Here is a 24563-nt window from a genome sequence, read left to right as displayed (position 1 = left end):
GAAATATCTTTATGGGATGAAGAAAGCACTGCGTGCATGGCACAACAAGATAGATTCATATTTGTTGGACAATGGCTTTAAAAAATGTGATAGTGAGCCTACACTCTACATGAAAGAAAGTGATTGTAAGATTCTAATTGTGGCTTTTATATGTAGATGATTTGATTTTCACGTGGAGCGATGATCTCCTCATTGTTGATTTCAAAGGGGTCATGAAAAGTGAATTTGAAATGACAAATTTGGGATTGTTAAGATATTTTATAGGTATATAAGTGAAGCAAATGGAAGATGGAATTTTTTATTTCTCTATCAAAGTATGCTTCAAACATCTTAAATAGGTTTAAAATTCAAAACAACAAGAATGCGCTAATTCCAATAGTCATGGGTTAAAAAATTGATTTAAGAAGTCTGTATCAACAATGTAAATTCATCACTCTACAAAAGTATGGTTGGAAGTTTTAAGTATTTTACTGCAACTAGGTCTGATTTAATGTATGCAGTAAGTTTTGTTTCGAGACACCAAAGGAGACCTATTACCAAGCGGCTAAAACACTTTTAAGGTATGTTAATGGAAACTAAGGATTTAACATTTTGTATACTACAAAAAATTGTTTTAGGCTAGTTGGATACATTCACAGGGATTGGGAAGGAAGTGTAGATCATAGAGAAAGCACATTAGGCTATGTTTTTCATTTGGCTTCAGGAGTCATCTAATGGGCTTCCAAGAAACAACCAATAGTTTCACAGTCCATAGCTGAAGTTTAATATGTCACAACAATGGAGGAAACATGCCAAGAAATTTCGATGAGAAAAATAGTGAAAAAATTATGGCATGAACAAGAAGAGACAAAAAAAAATTATTGTGACAAAATTTTTGCATTTGCGCTATGAAAAACATCACTCTTTCAGAAAAGGAGTAAGCACATTGACAAAAATTATCATTTCATTATGAATTTGACCAACAATGGAGAAATTTATTTGCGACATTACAAGTCTCAAGAGCAGTTTGCAGTCATCTTCCCAAAACCATTGGCAAAGGAGAGTTTTATTCGTCTAAGAGATAGATTGGGCATTATGAATATCAGTAGTTGTGATTAAGGGGGAGTGTTGGAAATTAATCCCAACTACTGCATTAACTGAACATGATAGTGCATCATTCATGGAGGTACAAGACAAATCACATTTCATATTTTCCCTCAGTATTAAGCAATGTGAAAGTAAATGAAATATTAAACCAACGTAGTAGTTTTCACCTCTGCAAGAAATAAATAATAGTCAATCAAAATTAGTAAACCAAAATCACTCGAAATATCTTACATGGTTAGTATACTCATTAAATTCCAAATTTTACATCATGACAGGAGTTTGTACTACAAAGGAAATTAATTTGTGTATGGGCGCCATATTTTGGTTCAATTTTTTTATTGTCAAAACAATATAGATCAATGTGTATATTTTAAATTATGAGATGAAATGTTTGTCTTGTCAAAACAATATAGATCAATGTGTATATTTTTTAGGTTTTAAGCATGTAGAGAAATTACATGCAAACAAATTCTTAAAAAAGAAAATATACAATGGTGAGAACATAAAACAAATACACAGATATTTTCCCCTGGATCCCAAATCAAGACTACCATATTTATTTTTCATTATAGTCCTCTCAATGTTAGAATACATAGATATACATGTCGAAGCATTCATAAACCCCAATTCATTAACCCTGGATTATAATGTAACTGTAGTTCCCTTTGATCGGATCTACAAAATACCATGGGAAGAAAACCATCATCCCCAAAACCATGTGCAAAACTGATGAACAAAACCATAGGTAGGTTTACCCACCTATTATAGGGTCCAAAAAAATTCTCGTGGCATTTCCCTGGAACCCATGTAGGGGTACTACCGCCCCACTTTAACCTCCCCTTTTCCACCTGACACAATGAACAAGGGGGCTATTCCACCCCAAATGACCCCCCCTACACTTGTGACTATCTGTGGAAAGAATATAACACACACCAAACATATTTTAAATTATGTCATGAATTTTTTTCCTAAAAGTGTGAATATCTGCAGCCTAAAATAGTGATGTGTGCATAAAATTAGTGTTTACTGTGTAAAAAAATAAAGCTATGTCGTTTTACAGTGTGAGAAATGAGTTACAGTCTCCATATCTCATGAATGTATTTTCCTCTTACGACATTATAATCTAGAGATATAATTTCTTTTGTGCTCATTCCGGAAATCCAATTTTATTTTTACTTCGCAATACTTTGTTTTTTACTACGCATTACTTTGAGCTTAAAACCCCGTTTTTTTTACTGTCAAGTGAAATTTGTTTAATTTGGTGTTAAACAATCTTGGAGAACTTCATGATAAAATTGATGGTATTCTTCTTTTCATTATTAATTAGAAAAATGGTATTTATACAAACAAAATAAGAGAAATACAATTATGTCTCCATAACTATAAATATGGGAAACAACTAATCAATGTCCTAACTAAGTCCATCCTACCTATACACAAAATCCTGAAGGATTAGTTAACATTTCATTCCTTAATCCAAAAGGACATCTGACATGCGAAGTAAAGATCTGAAATTTTCAATTTTTTCATGTCCTAATGCTTTGGAAAAAATATCTATAATATGTTCTGAAGTACGACAATGTGTTAGATGAATTGTTTTGGCCTCCACATGATGTCAAATCAAATGATACTTGGTGCTGATATGTTTGGTTCGATCATGAAATTTTGGATTCTTAGCCAATTGAATTGCAGAATTATTGTCACTGAATAAAGGAGGTGAAGTCTTTTGTTTCTCCTGCAAATATTTAAGTATTTTGAGAAGCCAAATTATTTCTTTTGTAGATTGGGTTGCTACAATGTCATATTCAGCATTGGTGTTAGACTCAAGAGGAATAGATTATTTTCGTGATCTCCAACTGATAAGTGTTGATCCATGATTCATCAAATAACCAAAAGTTGAGGCTCCATGCTCCTTATCACCAACAAAATCTGAATCAGAATAACTAGTAAGATGGAAGTCTGAAACTTTGGAATATATGATGCCATATGTTTGAGTCCCTTTTAGATATTTAAGTATTCTTTTTGCTACTACCCAATGAACTTCACAAGGTTGATGCATAAATCTGAAGAGTATCCCTATAGAAAAAGTTATGTCAAGATGAGTAGTGGAGAGATAAATCAAACTTCCAACAAGTTTCTTGTACTCTGTTGGATCTTCAAATGGTTTTCCTTCCTCTGAAGTAAGTTTCAGATTTTGTTCCGTTAGAGTAGAAACAGAATTACAATCCATCATTCCATATTTGTTCAATAAATTTCCAACGTACTTCCTCTGAGAGATAAAAATATGTTGAGGTTTTTGATCAACCTCAATTCCAAGATAATAATGAAGTAAACCTAAATATTTCATATAAAAAACCTTTCACAATTCTTTCTTAACTGATGATATATAGTCATCATTGTTCCCTGTAATCACCAAATCACCAACATAGAAAACTAGATATACAATTGATCTGCCAACCTTATTAACAAAAAGAGTTGCATCATGTAGGTCAGGATGCATACAATTCAACTTAAGAATATGTTTAATTAGTTTCTCATATCATGCATGGCGTACTTATTTCAAACCATACAAGGGCTTCATTAGCTTGCATACCTTTTGTTCTTTACCTTTGACAGAAAAACCTTCTGGTCGAAACATGTAAACATCTTCCTTCAAATATCCATTTAGGAAAGTAGCTTTTACATCCATATGATGAATTTTCCATCCTTTTTGTGCCGCAATAGAAAACAAGGTTCCAATAATGCCTCATTTAGTTGTAGGAGAAAAAGTTTGTGTGTAATCAATACCTTCTTTTTGTGAATATCCCTTTGCTACAAGTCTTTCCTTGTACTTGTCAAGTGAACCGTCAACTTTATATTTGGTTTTATAAACCCACTTGCAACCAATGGGTTTGATGCAATCAGGAGGATCTACCAACCTTCAAGTGTCATTTTTAATGAGTGTATCATACTCCCTTTACATTTCATTTTTCCATTCATTACAAATAACAACTTCTTCCAAATAAGAAGGCTCACTATCACAAAGGAATTATATTCAGAAACATGAGAATAGTTACCTGAAGAACATCTTGTTTAAAAATCATCATATTTTCATGGAAATGTTCTAATACGAGTTAATATTCTTAGTGGCTACTTATCTTGTGGAGGAATTTGCTCATTTTGTGGAGCAGACTCTTCTAGAATGCAAGTACTTTTTGTAACTGTAGAAACACTTCTATCATCTAATTTTTTTCAACAAAACCATTATCATCATTAAGAGGAAAATTTATTGAAGGAAAATCCACAAATGAAAAATACACACATTGATCTTGTAACACCCTCCTCTCACATTTACTCAAGCTAACCAGTCCGTTGGGGTAAGCATGTTACAAGAGGCTACTATGATCTGATTCAACTCCCCATGTATGGTTAAGGAAATGGAAACAACACAACAAAACCAATCTGAACTTATACACATGTCACGGAATCTTCATGAGCCAACCAACCTTTCTAGGTTATCAACCCCTGAGACAAATTGACATTTCCCTACACTAGATCCTTAGTTGCTCACATGACATGGGAATGCATGCAATTAGGGCCCTCCAGTTGCTCTCAAAACAAGGGCATGAAAGCAACTGGGGTCTTTTTCAGCTAGTTTAGAGCCAGCGAACCTGGATTCTATGCGACTTTTCAAGGCCAGGTCTTAAGCCATTACCCAGAACTTCATGGAAGTTCCAAAAATCAAAATTAACATTGAAAAAATGATACACATGCAAATACTTGTACAAGGACTTGACTGGACCCATACTATCCATGACAAACATTTCATCAAACATGTCACAAATATGCATTCTATGGGTCATGAAAACATATATGAGCACATGGGTCTCATACTTATCTAATAATCACTAAGAAGCATTGATGCCTTATGAAATTAGTTGCATTATCATCTATTAGGTCATATATTGATTGTTCATTCATTTACGAATCAAAACATGATGTGAGCCATACATCATCATTGTCATAAGGCATACTCATAACCAACATATAATCAACAGAAATTACAAGGATACAACAACCATAAAATTCACATATAACTAGTACATTTAAACATGAAATACCAAGGGAAATAAACTCTTATTAATGAATGCAAAAGCAAACCAGGTTTGGTACTTCCATGAACCACCTGACCATAGATTGGTTGAACCAAATCTTTCTTCATTCAATCACCCCCATGCCATATTCCAAGCATGAATGTCGGAATCATAACCAAAATCAACGAGGACTTCCCAAGGCTAAACATCCTCACCCTCCATAATAGAACTAGGCTTTACCGCAATCCCAACACCCATAAAATCCACATATAAGTAGTGCATTTACACATGAGATACCAAGGGAAATAAACTATTATTAATGAATGCAAAAGAAAACTAGGTTTGGGCGTTCCATGAACCACCTGACCATAGATTGGTTGAACCAAATCTTTCAAGCATGAATGTGGGAATCATAACCAAAATCAGCCAAGACTTCCCAAGCCCAAACTACCTCACCCTCCACAATAGAACTAGGCTTTACCCCAATCCACACCAGATAGCTAGGCCCTAAATAAGCATGGATGCCACCGGATTTCTCCACCTACAGTGTGAGGAATTTTATTGTCTCCTAGTCCCTATGCTTTTACCACAATCCATAGTCAGATTCAGGGATCACTGGGACATGTGTTCTTTCTTTCAGAGGTCCACCTCACTCAGTTATGAATCCATCTAGTAATCTAGCTCAACCAAAACATGAGAACCCCATCACATCATGATTATCTAGAAATGGCATGCCAAGGCTGAAGAACATTGTCACACCTGGAAAAACCCATGCCCGTGACAACAAGAGAACCAAGAACACACATGCATAATCATGCATGCTAAATCTAAGAAGGAAATCACACATTCAAATCAATACCTACAAATAATCACGTTGTAGTTGCTTGATCCTACTCTTCATTTCTTGATCGTTTCATTCCTTGATCCAAATTTGAAGTGCTCCAAAAAAACTCTAATTATCCAAGAGTGAGGGAGAGAGATAATATAGAGAGATCCAAAATTGAACTAATGAAAGGTCTATGAACTTATCCTCTTAAGCCTTTTTATCAATGAGGCCTCTATTTTCTTCAATTTTCCATTATTTTCCTTCATTTTCCTCCTCACATACATCGTGTGACCTTTCACCTTCCTTATCTCAAAATTTCCTTTATTTTCATAAATAAATTTCCAAAAATGACATTTTTCCTTTCCAAAGCCTTTTCCATTGGCTTTTCCATTTTCCTTTAGCCATAATAACCGAAATGAACACCCACTAGGATGTTTTGCCCACCATTTAGCTTGGAATACGTGTCCCATCACCTTGGTCTTATATTTTTTTACATGAATTTTTTCCAGGGATGTTACAGATCTAGAATGGGAATCCCCCCTTCAGGATGTGGAAGATTATTATAAGATTCGTAAAAATGTCTTCGACAATGTTTTTTCTATATGATTAAGTTGTCTATCAACTTTGGATGTATCTTTATCTGATTCAAGAAAAATTACATCTCTTGACAAAATTAACTTCTTATTTTCTTCATTATATAACCTGTATGCCTTAGAAGTCATGGAATATCCCAAAAATGTACATTTTCTGCTTCTTGCACTCAACTTGTTTCTTTGCCACTTATGAATTAAAGCATGAGAACCAAAAAATCTGAAATATTGAACAATAGGAAGACGATTATACCACATTTCATATGAAGTTTTATTATTGATAACATAAGAAGGAAAATGATTACTGATATAAGCTGAACAAAGCACACCTTCTCCCTAAAACATCAACTTTACATTCTTAAAGAAAATCATTGATCTCACCATGTTAAGCAACAATTTGTTCATTCGTTCTGCAACACCATTTTGTTGTGGACTATAAGGAATTGTTGCTTGGTGTTTGATTCCATTCTCTTGCAAATAACTTTCAAAATCATGTGAAGTATACTCTCCACCATTATCAATTCTTAGAGTGGCTACATTAAGTTAAGTTTCATTTGTAATCAAGAGATGAATTTTTTTAAACATACCAAGTTTGTGATTTTTATCTCAAGAGATAGACCCAACACATCCTCGAATAATAATTAATGAATGTTAGTATATATTTATTACCATTTGTAGTCGGAACACGTATAGGTACACATAACTCTGAATGTATGAGACGTAATTTTCTGGAATTTTTAGAATTAGAACTATTAAAATGTTTTTTATAATGTTTTCTCAAAATAAAAGCATTACATGGTGTAAACTTTCTTGGAATTGTTGGAAGCCCTTTAATTCCCCGCGGTCTCATAAGTCTTATATTGTCATAATTTATATGACCAAAACGAGCATGCCATAATAAACTTGAAGAAAGAGTATCATTTTTCTAAATTGAATGAGTAGTATATAATGTAATGGATGACATACCTTTCAATTTTAAGAGTTTGCTTTCTTCCACACTAGTCATAATAGTCTCATTATTAGTTGTTTTTTGAATATCCACAGTACCATCAAATATGTGTATTGAATGTCCTTGTTGTCTAATTTTTATAAGAGACAATAAATTTCTCCCACATTATGGGATGTAAAGAACATCATGTTAAATATAGTCTGTAAGAACTTGCATATTTAATCAAATAAAACTCATCCCTAAAGGTTTAACTTGCAATTTATCAGCAAAATAAACTACCCCGTTAATGTGATCATTGAAGTTTTCAAACAAGTCTTTCCTAAAGGTCATATGACAAGTGGCACCTGTGTCTACAATCAACCTATCATGCCATGAAGAAAATGAGGTACTAAAGAAATCATCCATATTAAAATTACAATGTGCAACAACATAATCTGCATTCTGAGAAGATTGTCCTTTATCTAGAGGCAATCGATATTTCTTCTCATTCATTTGTTCTCTCCTTTCACTAACTTTCTCCAAAGGAATTCTACAATTAGCAGCAATATGTCCATTTTTACCACATCTAAAACATTTGATAGCTGGTTTATTAGTAAAATTTCTTTCTTATTTATCATTATGTTGTCTATCTTCCTGATTATTTTTTCCTTTCCTACCTCTATAATTCCTCCTACCATGATATCTTCCACTCTTATTACTTATGGAAGATTCTTATTGAGGATTTTGATATTTTTGAGCAAGGCATAAAGTTTTATGATGCAGGCAGAAGCAGAACTCAAGAAACCCCAATAATCACCCTGCAGTTCCCTTTTAATTATAACCCGACCTTTTTCTTTTAAACCAAAATACCTTTGAAAACAAGCCAAAACAATGAATTTTACCTTTTGAGTCGGTGCACTCGTCATACACCGAAATTCAATGCACACGATCCTTCATGACCGTTGATCTAGATTTGTTTGATCTGACGGTTGTTAGATATTTCGGGTGTGACACATACGCGGGGAATAACCACCCGATAAGTGGTTTCCTCTCTCCTTTTTTGTGCTACTTGTCAAACATTCAATGGGATCAGGTGCCGACCCTTCAAAACAGCTTAGAGCTCTTGAGCCACCCAAAATACCATTCACTGTAGTGAGACTACTTCCGCGATCCAACAATTGTGATTTATTCACAATCTAACAGCCACGATTAAATCGGCCGATCTCAAGTTAGAAGTTCACTTGGCCAGGCTCCTTCCGCTTTAGAATTGTGATGCGATGGAGAACCATGGACCCGATGAGGTTTAAAAGCCTCTATCTATAATATTTCACATCCGGGCTTGGATCCAATCTATGTTTTGCGCTGATTCTTAGTGTAAGTTGGGTTTTCTGCTTGCAGGACCAAAACTATGTAATAAACTTCGTCGATCCGATATCGGTGATCCAACAGTTAGAACTAAATCGGCATCAAACAATGATATTTAAAAAGGCCTCGGACTTCTATTAATTTTGCGATTTAGACATGAAACATAGAAAAACAAAGGAATAAACTCTCGCCCGTATACAAAGGAAACAAAGGTACAACGAGGGTTTCCACAGACTTGAGAATTGATCACACACACAATATTATTCATTCACAATAAAATAATTACAGAGTCTCGGCCTTGGCCTGATTACACAAATAAAGACCTTTGTTTCAAATACAATCCTCACACTATTCTGGCTCTCGCTTCACTCAATCCCCTCTCTTCTTTCATTACATTTTTCCTTCCTTTTATCAATCGGATATCACTCTAACTATGTCTAACAACTCAATCTCTGTTTTTAATAAATCTAACAACAAATCTCTAATTCCTTGCTCTATGCTAACAACTTATCTTTGAACCTAAAATAAGACAATTCTAACTATTACAATAATGAAATACAACTCATTTCTTGAGAGATCCAACCCTCTCAATCAAAATGACTTTTGACTAATTAGGTCAATGAAATTCAACTCATTTAGCCACAACATGTGAACAAACTTTCACATTGTTGGCTATGTCCAGATGCTCCTACATCAGACTCCCAGGGAAGAAAACAATCATCCTTCAACCTTTTAGGACTTACTCCATACTTCTGTAACTATGTTGTTGTCAACCAGCTAGCATCCTCCATTGGTTGTCCTTTCTATTTGACTAGATATTGGAAATAAGTCTGTCCTCTAGTTCTTTTGGATACTCTTTTCTCCAAAACAACTTCCATTTCTTTCTTAGTTGTCTTTGGCATTTGTTCTTCCCAGTTCACAATTTGAACTTCATCTCCTGTAGTTTCCTCCTGTAGCTCTGTCTCTACCTCTTTGTATGGATACAAATCTGCAACATTGAAGATAGGTGATATTCCAATCCCTTCTGGCAACTCAATTTCATATACATTAGCTGAAAACTTTCTTACAATTCTACATGGTCGTATCTTTTTCATTTTTAGTTTATTGTAAGTCGTAGCAGGAAATATTTCTTTTCTCAAATACACCATCACTAAATCTCCCACTTTGAATTCTTTCTCTCTTCTTTTCATATCTACCCTCTATTTGTATTTGTCGTTGCTTTCCTGCAATCTACCTTTGACATCTTCTTGTAGTCTCTACATCTACTCTACAAACTCTTCAGCTTTTGCACTTCTTGTATCCTGTTTACCCAAATTTTTGAGCTCATACACAACTCTTGGATTCATTCCAAAAACAATCTGAATGGACTCATTCTAGTACTTCAGTTTGGAGTATTGTTATAAGCAAATTCAGCCTGAGCTAGTGCTAAATCCCACTGCTTAGGATTTTGATACACTAAACTTCTCAATATGTTTCCCAAGCTCCTGTTTACTACTTCGGTCTATCCATCTGTTTGAGGATGGTATGCTGAACTAAAACTGAGGTTAGCTCCCAATTTCTTCCAAAGAGTTCTCCAAAAATGCCCTACAAACTTTGTATCTCTATCAGACACAATACTTACAGGCAATCCATGTAATCTTACAATTTCTGAAAAAAATAGATTAGCTATATGTGTTGCATCACTAGTCTTCTTACAAGCAATGAAATGTTCCATCTTAGAAAATATATCTACCACAACATAAATAGAATCATTCCCTCTTTGAGTTTTAGGTAAGCCCAAAACAAAATCCATGCTAACTGCATCCCACGGTCGGTCTAGTATTGGCAATGGTTGATATAATCCTGTATTCTGGCTCCTCCCTTTAGCATGTTGACATATCCTGCACTTCTCAACAAACTTCTTAACATCAATCTGCATTTTTGGCCAATAATAAAAAGCATTCACCTGAGCAAAGGTTTTATTTTGTCCAAAGTGACCAGATAATCCTCCACTATGTTTCTCCTTTATTATGTTTTCCATCATAGAACATTTGGGAACACACAACTTGTTGATTTTAAACAATAAGCCTCGTCGAATGAGATATTCCAACCATTGACTTCTGTTATGAACTATTAGATTCTGAACTGTTGCATAGATATCTTTGAAATCTGCATCATCTTTGTACATTTCAACCATTTCTTCAAAACCTATAGTACCCACTTTGAATTCTTGCACAATAAAACTTACCCTAATCATGCATCAACGACTTTATTTGACTTACCACTCTTGTGTTTTATCACAAAATTAAAGCTTTACAAAAATTCTACCCACTTGGCATGTTTCTGGTTCACTTTTGGCTGGTTATTGATCAACTGTAAGGCATGATTGTCTAAATACAATATGAATTCCTTTGGCAGCAAATAATGTCTCCATTTTTTCAAGGCTTGTACAATAGCATAAAATTCTTTATCATAAGAAGAATACTTCTTCTTTTCTTCACTAAATTTCTCACTGAAGTATGCTATTGGTCTCTATTCCTAACTCAAAACCGCTCCAATTGCAACTCCACTAGCATATGTTTCAACTTGAAATACCTTTTCAAAATCAGGTAAAGCCAAAACTGGTTTCTCTATGATTTTCTCCTTCAGCAACTTAAAATTCCTCTCTACTGCTCTCTCCACTTGAACAGCTAATTGATCTCCTTAATTGTTTCAAGAATTGGTGCATAAATCTGACTAAAGCCTTTGATAAACTTTCTGTAAAAACTTGCAAGACCATTGAAGCTCCTTACCTAAAATATATTTCTGGGAATAGGTAAATTCCAAATCGCTTGGACTTTCTCTGGATCCATTTTCAATCCTTCTTTAGAAACTACAAATCCCAAGTAAATCAATTCTTCCTTCATGAAACTACATTTCTTTAGATTTATCATTATTTTCTCTTTTTGCAGAGTTCTTAGAACCAACTTAATATGCTCTAGATGTTCTTCTTTACTTTTACTAAAAACTAGAATATCACCAAGATAAACAATAACAAACTTGCCTGCATATTCCTTCAAGACTTCATTCATTAATCTCATGAATGTGCTAGGTGCATTAGTGAGTCCAAAAGGCATCACTAACCACTCATACAACCCATTTTTTGTTTTAAATGCATCCTTCCATTCATTGCCTTCTCGAATTCTTATTTGATGATATCCACTTTTCAATTCTATTTTAGTAAAATATTTTGATTTACTCAAACAATCCATCAAATCATCCATGCATGGCAAGGGGAATCTATACCTAATAGTGATCTTGTTGATGGCTCTGGAATCTATGTACATACGCCATTCTCCTCCTTTCTTTGGATTGAGTACTGTTGGTACAACACATGGACTAAGACTTTCAATGATTAACCCTGTATCCATCAGCTCCTACACTTTTCTTCCAACTTCTGCATTCTCTTGAGGAGTTAATCTGTATGCTGCTTTGTTTGGAAAACTTTCTCTTGGTATTAGATCAATATGATGATGAATACTCTTGATCGGTTGTAATGCATTTGGCAACTCATCCACAACAATATCAGCAAAATCATTCAACAAAGTTTTGATTTCTTTAGGTAAATCATCTAAGTTTGTGGAAGTCAAAATTACCTTAGGTCTCCCTATGACAACAAAATTCATTTCTTCACCTTTTTCAACCTCTTGTAACAGCTCCTTCCCACTCATCAGCATAACACTATTTTCAAGTGCTCCCTTGTCAGCTTCATCCTTCAATGGCAACAGTGTATGTTTAGTTCCATCCTTCTCCAGAGTATAAGTGTTTCTCCTCCCATCATGAATAACTTTTTGATCAAATTTCCACGATCTTCCTAGTAATACATGGCATACATCCATGGGCATTACATCACATAATATCACATCTTTATACGTACCAATTTGTATCTCAACCTTGCATTGTTCTGTCACAATAATCTGATGTCCCTTCTGTAACCATGACACTCTGTAAGGAGTAGGGTGTATTGTCTTTACCAACCCTAGCTTGTCCACCATCTCTGTAGAAACAAGGTTATCAGTGCTTCCACTGTCAATTATCACTTTACAACACTTACCTTTAGATTTGCATGTAGTTCTGAACAAACTCTTCCTCTGAGCTGGTTCTTCAATCTCCTTCTCTATCTTAAGCAAGGTCCTTCTCAATAACAGGGATTCTCCTACTTCAGGGGGTTCCTCCTTTTCCATAAGTAGAGGTGGTTTTGGCTTTGCCTCAGCCACATTCGCATTCCTCTGACTTGCTGGTTTATTATGAGGACAATCCCATGACACAAGTCCCCATTCTCCACATGCATAACACCGAACATCTCTTCTTTGACCTCTTCCTCTAGGTGCAAATCTTCCTCTATTAAAGTCTCCCCTCTATGGTGGTTTGCTACTTGAGCTGCTTGCTTCATGCTGATGTTATTGTCCCCTTGGTCTGGTAGTTCCTCTACCTCTTATTAAGCTTCTTCCTCTATTTCTTTGAGTCTGTTTTCTCAACATCTTCTCTTCTACCTTCAAACCTACTTGATAGGCATCTTCAATAGTCTTTAGACTAAACAAGTTGATCTCATCCTAGATGTCATACCTTAAGCCATTGATATATCTAGCTACCTTCTCCATGCCATCTTCTGGATGTCCTGCTCTAATACTCAATCTATAGAACTCTTTTATGTATTCCTTAACAGAAATTCTTTTTTGCCTTAAATTTTGCAATTGTTTAAAAATATTTAACTGATAATCTTTAGGCATAAATTTGGCTTTCATTTTACTTACCATTTTTTCCCATTACTTGATCTTGGACTTTCCTTTCCTCGTTCTGGATGTTTGTAGTTCATCCCACCAAACAGTTGCATGACCCTTCAATTTGGTAACTGCAAATTTCACCTTCTGTTTGTCATCAGTGTCCTCTTCATAGTCAAAATATTTGTCCAATGAATTGATCCAATCCATTAGCTCTTCTGTATTGAGACTTCCTTCATACATAGGAATTTCCATCTTTGTTTTTCCTCATACTTTTGCCAACATCTTGATAACTCTGGTAGTTTCATTTTCCTCCTCTTCTTCTTCCTCAGAAGATTCTTCTTTAGCACTGTTAGCTCCTTCATCAGGTATTCTTCTCTGAGCAGTCTCAATTGTTTCCATCCTCATTCGCAGACTCCAGATCTCTTCCAATAGAACTGCATTTGCTACAGGTCTTCCTCAACCAATGCTAGCTCCTCTCCTTGGTGGCATTTTTGTTGCAATCAACCTTAACTTCTGCTCTGATACGAAAATTGATGTAGGCAGAAGTAGAACTCAAGAAACCCCAATAATCACCCCACGGTTCCCTTTTAATTATAACCCGACCTTTTTCTTTTAAACCGAAATACCTTTGAAAACAAGCCAAAACAATGAATTTTACCTTTTGAGTCGGCACGCTCGTCGTACACTGAAAGTCAACATGCACGATCCTTCATGACCATTGATCTGGATCTGTTTGATCTGACAGTTGTCAGAGATTTCGGGCGTGACACATACGCGGGGAATAACTGCCCAATAAGCGGTTTCCTCTCTCCTTTCTTGTGCTACGTGTCGAACGTTCAATGGGATCGGGTGCCGACCCTTCAAAACAGCTTACAACTCTTGAGCCGCCCGAAATACCATTCACTGTAGCGAGACTGCTTCCGTGATCCAACGGTTGTGATTTATTCACGATCTAATGGCCACGATTGAATCGGTCGATCGCAAGTCACAAGTTCACTTGGCCAGGCTCCTTCTACTTTAGAATTGTGATGCGATGGAGAACCACGGACTTGATGAGGTTTAAAAGCCTCTGTCTATAATATTTCATGTCTGGGCTTGGATCCGATCTATGTTTTGTGCTGATTCTTAGTGTAAGTTGGGTTTTCTGCTTGTGGGACCAAAACTATGTAATAAACTTTGCCAATCCAATATCGGTGATCTGACGGTTAGAACTAAATCAACATCAAACAATGATATTTAAAAAGGCCTCGGACTTCTATTAATTCTGCGATTTAGACATGAAACATAGAAAAACAAAGGAATAAACTCTCGCTCGTATACAAAGGAAACAAAGGTACAATGAGGGTTTCCAAAGACTTGAGAATTGATCACACACACAATATTATTCATTCACAATAAAATAATTATAGAGTCTCGGCCTTGGCCTGATTACACAAATAAAGACCTCTGTTTCAAATACAATCCTCACACTATTCTTGCTCTTGCTCCACTCAATCCTCTCTCTTCTTTCATTACATTTTTCCTTCCTTTTATCAATTGGATATCACTCTAACTATGTCTAACAACTCAATCTCTATTTTTAATAAATCTAACAACAAATCTCTAATTCCTAGCTCTATGCTAACAACTTATCTTTGAACCTAAAATAAGACAATTTCTAACTATTACAATAATGAAATACAACTCATTTCTTGAGAGATCCAACCCTCTCAGTAAAACTGACTTTTGACCAATCAGGTCAATGAAATTCAACTCGTTTAGCCACAACATGTGAACAAACTTTCACATTGCTGGCTAAGTCCGAATGCTCCTACATCATTTTAGCATTATGATTGGGTAGGGGTTCTTTCTTGCCAAATTATTTTTCTCTTTCTGCAATTTTTCTTACTAATCTATCAAAGTTTAAATCTTTTAATTGTCCACTAGCTTGTAGTGATTCCAAGTAGTGTGAATAAATAGGTTAGAGGGATTTTATAAAGTGAGCTTTAGATCAACCTTAACACCAATAGATTCAATTTCATGATCGATGGCTTTAATTTCAAACGCAAGTTTCAAAGGGTTAGTATCTTTCATCTCCATATTAAACAACTTCAATAATAATTGAATTATCTCCAATTCTGAATGTGAATCATAAAGTTCCTTCAATTTTGTTATTTCTTCATATGTTGTTTTACTTTGAATAATGTATTTTCTTACCTCTTCTAAGACTGAAGTAGAGATTAATGCAAGGGAATTTTTATCTTTACTCTCCGAGATTGATATTTGTTTTTCTTCACCAGGCGAATCTGGTTTATTGTCATCTTTTCCTTCACAAACTCCATGACACGAATTATTAAAAATAAGTGTATTTTTAATTTTCCATTACCACTCGTCATAATTTTCCTTTCCAAAAATAACAACAACTAGAGAAACTAAATAATTCATTTTTGCAGACAATCTCAATAGTCAAAACATGCAAAATTGCTAAAAAAAAAATAAAAAAATATGTTTGATAACTTGCCTTCTGAATGATATATTAACACATTCTATCTTAACCAGGTGAATTTTAAATTATCAAATTAACTCGAGCAACATGATTGATAAGGAATTTTCTCCTTAGCCTCATATATAACCAATATAAATATAAACATTAGTCACAGTCAACAATGGTAAAAAATTATAAAATCAACACATCAGAATAAATGATCTAAATCAATTTGTCGTTACATCTGACAATAAATGTGATGGTGTAGATGGTCCTGTGGGTGCATAACAGTCAAGCACAATCAACAGCTCGAATAAACTCTCGAGAAATGGCGTGGATAAACTCTTCAACAATGACGCAAATCAACTCTCAACCAATCCTTGGCACATAACATCGTATGTAATGGTCGAACCAAATTGATGGTTTAGAGTGGCTCTGACATATCCAGGGTTGAGTGAGGACACAAAGTTTTACCAATGTTAATAAACAAGGTGGTCTCGGAAGGTTGTTTCACAAATTGTGATCTACGACTCAATTATTTTGGGGGCACTCTCACTGATTTCAGAAACCACCAAGGGTGGTCTCGAGGGTGGTTTTGGATAACACCATGGAATTGTGCAGGACCCTCAATCACCACTTTTCCTCGTTACTTCACCAAAGGATCTCGCCATGTTTGTCAAGATCTCGGTGTTCTTAACCAATCATCATTAATTAACATGGACTTCTTGACCATGCCGATTCCTTAGAAAAAATGGATCACCACTCCAACGCTTTCCAAACCTCGTGCTCTGATACCACTGTTAAACAAGTATGGAGAACTTCATGATAAAACTTATGGGGTTCTTATTTTTATTATTAATCAGAAAAATGGGATTTATACAGAAAAATCAGAGGGAGAAATTATGTCTCCATAACTAGAAATATGGGAAACAAGTAATCAATTTCCTAACTAAGTCCATCCTAACTATATACAAAATCCTGAAAGATCAGTTAACATTTGGTCTGCGTGGTGTTCTCTTTATTTTTATTGTCTACCTTTACTATAAATGGATTGACAAATAAGTCTGAAAATATTAAAAACATCTCAAATTGTAATATAGTATAAAAAAAAATTATTTTTCATATTAATTATTGTCTGTCTCAGTGTTCAGGCTTTCAAAACAGTGCTATCAATACATGGAGGACATGAGGGAAGAATTCATTGATCATTCGTTTTGACCAAGTTGGAGAGAAAAGTTAAAAATTTTAAAAAAATTTCCAAGTATGCATGGACATATGAAGGCCAGTAATTCACCAGTTGTTTGTTTTAAGCAAGTTGAAGGAGAAAAAATAGAAATCCAAGTTTTATGGCAAGTTCTAATCGAGCAGTAGTTAATTTTGAGAGTTTTTCAGTTTAATTTTACCATAATTTGATAAGGATTTGTTGGTATCACAAGTCTATGTTGTAAACTCTCCACAATTTGAGTGTCAAGATGTTAAATTCATATGTTAAAAATCGATTTTAAGCATTTAAAGAAAAATCAATTGAATTCCAACCAAAAACTCTAAAAATTTGTTGGTATCACAAGTCTATGTTGTAAACTCTCCACAATTTGAGTGTCAAGATGTTAAATTCATATGTTAAAAATCGATTTTAAGCATTTAAAGAAAAATCAATTGAATTCCAACCAAAAACTCTAAAAACATATAATGACTAGACAAGTCTCTAGAAATATTTGATTTTTTTAAAATGTGAGTACGACATTTCGAAAAAAAATAGATTGACTTTATTCTGTCGTATTTGTTAAAAAAATCATTCAACTCGGCTGAATTTTTGGTCAAATTCAATTTATTTCATGTGGTAGGATCACAGGGGAGCAACACTGAGAAGACAGGGTAGAGTGGAGTAGAGCTGGGAAGGCGTTATAGTTATAAAATTCTTTTTCCTAGTATTTGTCATCCTTTCACTGTTATAGAAATTAATTGAATATCTATTCACCTATGATACGTCTAAATCCCTATTTTACAGAATGATCACAATACCAACCACTCATAATTTGATTGAATAAAGTTTTAGATGATATGGATGTGATTTCTGCTTTTGCAAAAACATGGTAGAAAGCATAGTTACTAGAAACATATTCATGAGTATTGCTTTCTACTATAAAGATGTAAACATCTTTTAATGATACATCATTTGGCAATGTGTTTATAGTTGTCACCTTTTTCAAAATTAAATCGGATATATTTTTTTTCAAAAAGAAAAAAAACAGAACATTCATATATTAATAAGAATTTTTTACATATTCAATCGTTCTTTAATCCATAAACACATCTAATAACAAATGACCATCTAACCAATATTTTGTGCCTACAAAAACCCCTACCTCCACACAAATAGGATATATATAACATTCTAATAAATATAGAGAAGGCAAATAATATTATTTAGCTTTTATAGAGAAAGTTAATAATATTATTTTGGTTTATAATTTTTAACATAGTTAGTAAAGATTATTATGTTGAGAGACATTGGTTACATTTGTATGGAAGATATATTGTTATGTTAGGTTAAATATTTTGATTAGTTAAATTATATAAAAATAAAAAATAAAATTATATTATATTATTAAATTTTTTCAAATTTTATTATAGACTAAGCTACACTAATTTTGAAATTTAACTTTTAATTAAGCATTTGTATTTCCATTAATAATTATTAATACATTTCTATGGCAGAGATATTTTTATGTTATGTTAAATATCTTGATTCATTAAAGTACATAAAAATAAAAAATAAAATTATATTATATTATAAAATATTTTCAAATCTTATTATAGACTAAGATACACTAATCTTGAAATTTAACTTTTAATTAACCATATATATTTCCATTAATAATTTTTAATAATTAAATAATACCATGCCATTCAAACATTTTCTTGAAATTTAATTTTTAATTAACATACCTTTTTTTTACATTAATAATTTTCAATAATTACACAGATACGCATCCCCCTATTGGAATTGGCCACTTTAATATTTTTGCTAATTATTTTTTCTGATCAGATGGTCTAAATTGAGAGATCAGAGTATCCATTGCCACTCTATCAATGAATGAAATTGAAATTGATAATTTCCTTGCATATCTAAATCATCTGTTTAAACCTTGTTTAAATTAATTTTTTACCAAATCATGATTAAATATTTAATGTTCCTCTCATTTATCTCCCTGTATTGCGATTAGAGAAAATGAAATTAAAAATTTAGTTTCAAATATCACTTTGAAACAAATGCTTGTTTACATTCTTAAACATTTGGATGCTAAAAAGTGGAGGAATATATGGCAACCTGGAGGAATAAGAGCAAGGTTTCTTCATTGAGCATTTGACATTGTCATTAAATATTTATTATACTTGTTATTCATCACCATGTAGGTCAAATTGTGATTAAAAGTTAAAACTTTTCAAATTCTGTAACTATTTTGTCGAATTCATTAGGTAAGTGGTGTGTAATCACTTTGGCCTCTAAATATTGCCACTTGGAAAAACATTTAAGTAAAATAAACTAAGAGTTTGTTGTTGCTGGTAGGCACTCTTGTTAATTAATGAGAAAAAATAAAAATAAAAATAAAATAATATAATATGGATTGTAACACCTGCCACTCTATTTAATGGACTGTAACCTGCATTCTACCACTCCATCTAGGATTGTAACAACCATCACTCCATGTAGGATTGTAACAACCATCACTCCATCTATTAAAATCAAAGTAGTGTACATTTCTGGGTGGATGCTTACATTTCTCAGTGGGTGGATTGTTAGAATTGTTGAAGCCAAGCCATATGAAACTAAGTTAAGTCAAATTCCTGGAACGATTTGAAGGGGTTTATGTAGGCTTCTATCTGCTAAGAAAAGTGCACAATCCTTTGTTCTGCAATTTTTTTCAAAAAAAAAATTTAATATATAGTTTGGCGTAAGTTGAAATCAATCTAGCCACGCATTTTTTCTCCAGTGCCTCCATAAACCATCGCACCTCCTGCATTGAAACTCAAAATCCGCACACCCCTGCGGCTGTACAGACAAGCCTTTCCCTTTACCTTTTCTGCAGCACCATCATCTCCCATCGGTTACCTACTTGGCCAATTCTATTTCCAGATTTCAACCTAACGGAATTTCGACCTCAATGTGACATTGCGGTGAGGATCCGGCTCACAGTCCTTCCATGTGAGCTACTCAACATCTTTTGGAAACGTCTGATGAGTCACTCTGTTAGATCATTTGTCTCCACAGACACACCTGACTCCAATGACAAACCTCGAAAACCCTTTCCCTCTCTTTCAGCTTAGCCTGCAGCGATTTTGTTTGCTCTGCGTGATCTGCTTTGCACCCATTGGGTTACTCTTACCTTGCAAATAAGGAGTATATGGATTCATACATACGCCAGGATTTCATTTTATTTATTTTTTTAAATAAGATTGGTTTGATATGAATTTGCATAAATTTTGAGCATTTACATTGAGTTTGTGAAAAAAGTCAGGCATGAAATGATATGAGTTACATATTTGATATTTAGTTGGGTTTAGAAAATGATTACTTTAAATCTGTGAGACAGTTATTAATTATTTTTGTTTTGAAGGGGATATATTTACAAATTGAGAGAATGATTATTATTTTTTTTTGTTTTGAACTGGATATATTTTCAAATTGAGAGGATGCACTCAATATTTTCTATTAGAATATTTCAGATTGAGGCTATATGGTTGTGTTGAGATTTGGAAACCCTATCATACCTATAGGTTACAATAATTGATTTTGATCATTTTATTTAAAATTGTTTCATTTAATCAAATCACATATATGGTATATATTGCATGGTTAAACCATTAGTTAGAATAATAACTTTTTTGTGGTATTTTTATAACAATTTTCTTTATTTAACTTACATGTACATCTTAGTGATTAACTATCTAATATCTTTTATGGGGATTTCCATTATTGCATAATAAGATTGAGTGGAGTTTTGAAAATTATTAATTTAAACATTAAATCCTGAATGAGTAAATGCATATAAAAGGGTTATTAGAATTTCTTTTTGGAACAGATACATTTAGAAATTAACAACATGCCTTGAAAATTTTCCATGAGAACATTTTAGATTGAGACCATATGGTTGTGATGAGTCTTTTAAACCTGTTGATACCTATGCCTCACCACAGTTGGTTTTAAACATTTTGTAACAATAATAGTGGTACATTTGTTCAAATCACTAAAAGCACTAAGCATATATGGCATTTATTGTATGGTTAAACAATGATTTAGCATAATAAATCTTTTGGTGGCATTTTCATAAAGGAATTTCTCATTAACTCACTTTCACATGTTGATGATAACTCTCTAATTTCTGGCATGCCGATTTCTAGTTTTCCATTTAAGATTGAGTGAGATTTTGAAAATTATTGGTTTAACTTTAAATCCTAAATGAGTAAATGCATCTTGAAATGGTTATCAAAAATTCTTTTTGAATTGGATACATTTCCAAATTCAACATGGGTTGAACATTTTCCATTCCAACATTTCATATTGAGACCATATGATTGCGCTGAGTTTTTGAAACCTCTTCATACCAATGCCTCACGATCATTGGTTTTAAACATTTTATAGTGGTAAAAGTGGTGCATTTAATCAAATCACTATGCATATATTGTATTTATTGTAGGTTTAAACCATCATTTTGTATAAAAATAACAACTCCTATGTGGCATTTTATAATGACTTTCCTTATTTAGCTTACATGCATATTTTGATGATCAAATCTCTAATTTATGGGATGGTAGTTTGTTTTTTCTCCGTTTGAGATGAAAATTGATACAAATATTTTCCTAGCATAACTTTGATGTATAAAGTGTTATCACTTTAAAAAAAATAAAAAAAAAATCAAATTCTGAGCATCAATTTTTCAAATTTGACAAAGGTTGGTGTCAGTCTTGGTCTGGTCTTTTCATGTTGTTTTAGAGTCTAAGATTTTGAATAGGAGTCTTGTTAAGAATCTTTTTGGTATGTCAAAAGGGGTCAATTCTCTGTCTTAGTCTATCATTCGTCTCATAGCTCACATGAACATGATATGTCGAAACTTGTTTCAAGGTTCTTATGCGCTACAAAACTGTCTAGGAGTTTTCGTAGCGCAAATATAAAATCTGTTAATGTTTCAACACCACGTGTCACTCCTTGAACTTTACCTATCAATTCAACCGCGTATCCTCATCATTAGGTCGTTAGGTGTCTTGGTACTGGCACATGTTTACAGTTGTACTTTGCCCTACGGTTTTGGTCGTTCAAGCAATCGGGGAAATGTCCTTTTGGGTTTTGCATCTTTTCTTTGGATTTGGGGTAGTCTGAAACTATTCCTTGTAAACAATCTTGAGCTTAGTTTTAGTTTTCCATGTGGTCTTGGGGATGGGCATCTATTCAACTTCATATTGAATATGAGCACTGGAGAGTTGTCTGACCGGAAGAAGATTTCATTGGGTACAAAAGCTATCACCTTGAGGACTTTTCGCTCTAAGAACACAGCACATGTTTTTGCAGCATCAGACAGGCCGGCCATTATTTACAGTAGCAATCGGAAGTTGTTGTATAGCAATGTGAATCTCAAGGAAGTCAATCACATGTGCCCTTTCAATTCAGTTTCCTTTCCAGAGAGCTTTGCAATTGCAAAGGAGGACCTGCTTACTATTGGGTGAATTGATGACATTCAATAACTTCATATCCGTGCAGTTCCTCTTGGAGAGCATGCTCATCATATTTGCCATCAAGAGAAATTTCGCACCTTTGCCATTTGCAGTGTGAAGTATTCTCAGACAAATATTGAGGAGACTGAAACACACTTTGTGCGCCTGTTAGATGATCAGACATTTGAAGTTCTTTCATCATATCAACTTGATACTTATGAAAATGGATGTTCCATCCTAAGTTGTTCATTTACAGATGACAACAATGCTTATTATTGTGTTGGGACAGCACACGTATTGCCTGAGGAGAACGAACCTAACAAGGGCCGAATTTTAGTATCTTCAGTTGAAGATGGTAAACTGCAACTTGTTACTGAGAAGGAGACAAAGGGTTCTATTTACGATCTGAATGCATTTAATGGAAAGTTGCTTGCTGGCATCAATCAAAAGATTCAGTTATACAAATGGGAGCTCCGTGATGATGGTTCAAGAGAGTTGCAGTCTGAATGTAGCCATCATGGTCATATTCTTACACTATATGTTCAATCTCGTGGAGATGTTATTGTAGTTGGTGATTTGATGAAATCAATCTCTTTATTGATATACAAACATGAGGAGGGAGCAATTGAAGAGAGGACTCATGATTATAATGCAAATTGAATGACAGCAGTTGAAATTCTGGATGACGATATATACCTTGGAGCAGAGAACAATTTCAACCTTTTTACAGTGAGGAAAAATAGTGATGCTGCAACTGATGAAGAGAGAGGAAAATTGGAAGTTGTAGGTGAATACCACTTAGGAGAGTTTGTTAATCTTTTTAGGCATGGATCTCTTGTTATACGTCTGCCAGATTCAGAATCTAGCCAGATTCCTACAGTTATATTTGGAACAGTCAATGGTGTTATTGGTGTCATTGCATCTCTTCCTCAGGAGCAATATCTGTTTCTTGAAAAGTTGCAAGCAAATCTTGTCAAGGTGATCAAGGGAGTAGGGGGCTTAAGCCATGAACAGTGGCGATCATTTAGCAATGAAAGGAAGACTGTGGATGCAAAAAGTTTCCTGGACGGTGATTTGATTGAGTCATTTCTGGATCTCAGCAGAAATCAGATGGAGGAAATTGCAACTGCAATGTCTGTTCCAGTAGAGGTAAAGCAACTATCTCTCAAGAGGAATGTGGTGTTTAAGAGTTAAAAAGGGCCTTTGCATTCAGTTTTGAACAGCTTCAGGGCACATGAAAAGAGACATTTCAAGATAATGAAGCTCAAGACAGTCAAATTTTGGCATTAAGACTGTGTTTTTGAAATTACACAGTAGTTTCGTAGCACGCTACGAAACTGTTGTAGCTGCATGTTATAATTCAGTTGATCAATTATGATTGACAAAGTGGAAATTTTTTTTGAAAGGAGGTGTATAAAGAGGATCATTAACAAAATATGAGCATCCAGTAGGGGCAGAACAAGCTGAGGAAAAACATATATGAGCTCTAAAGCTATGTGTTATAAAGTGGTCATTATTCATAGCTAGCTTTGGTCATAATGCTTCAAACAGCATTAGACAGGTGTTGTCTTAACACGTGTGCATGAGCCAGGGTCTACAGCACATGAAGAACGTGGCACTCCAATACATTTTTGTGTAATCAAAGAAGAACAACATGGATAATTGGTTTCGAATATCTTTGTGGAGACCAAAAGCAGAAAAACAGGGGCAGTTTCCTACTTTCCAGCAGCAGTAAAGAGATAAGACATTAAGGGCCAGCAAGGAGCTTCAAACATCCA

At 34.1% G+C, this 24563-nt stretch overlaps 2 pseudogenes; one reads left to right on the top strand and one right to left on the bottom strand.

The window, feature by feature from the left end:
* The window catches only part of LOC149243230 (transcription initiation factor TFIID subunit 2 pseudogene), a 44931-nt pseudogene extending 24750 nt beyond the window's left edge, over nucleotides 1-20181 (bottom strand).
* A 2076-nt stretch (nucleotides 20182-22257) lies between these two features.
* LOC149243229 (DNA damage-binding protein 1 pseudogene) lies at nucleotides 22258-23979 on the top strand (annotated as a pseudogene).
* The last annotated feature ends 584 nt before the right edge of the window (nucleotides 23980-24563 follow it).

This window comes from Pinus tabuliformis, chromosome 8 (genome assembly GCF_031772625.1).
Source record: "Pinus tabuliformis cultivar Carrire ecotype Pingquan chromosome 8, CPIR1, whole genome shotgun sequence".
Classification (NCBI taxonomy): Eukaryota; Viridiplantae; Streptophyta; class Pinopsida; order Pinales; family Pinaceae; genus Pinus; species Pinus tabuliformis.
This window is presented reverse-complemented; position numbering and strand designations above follow the sequence as displayed.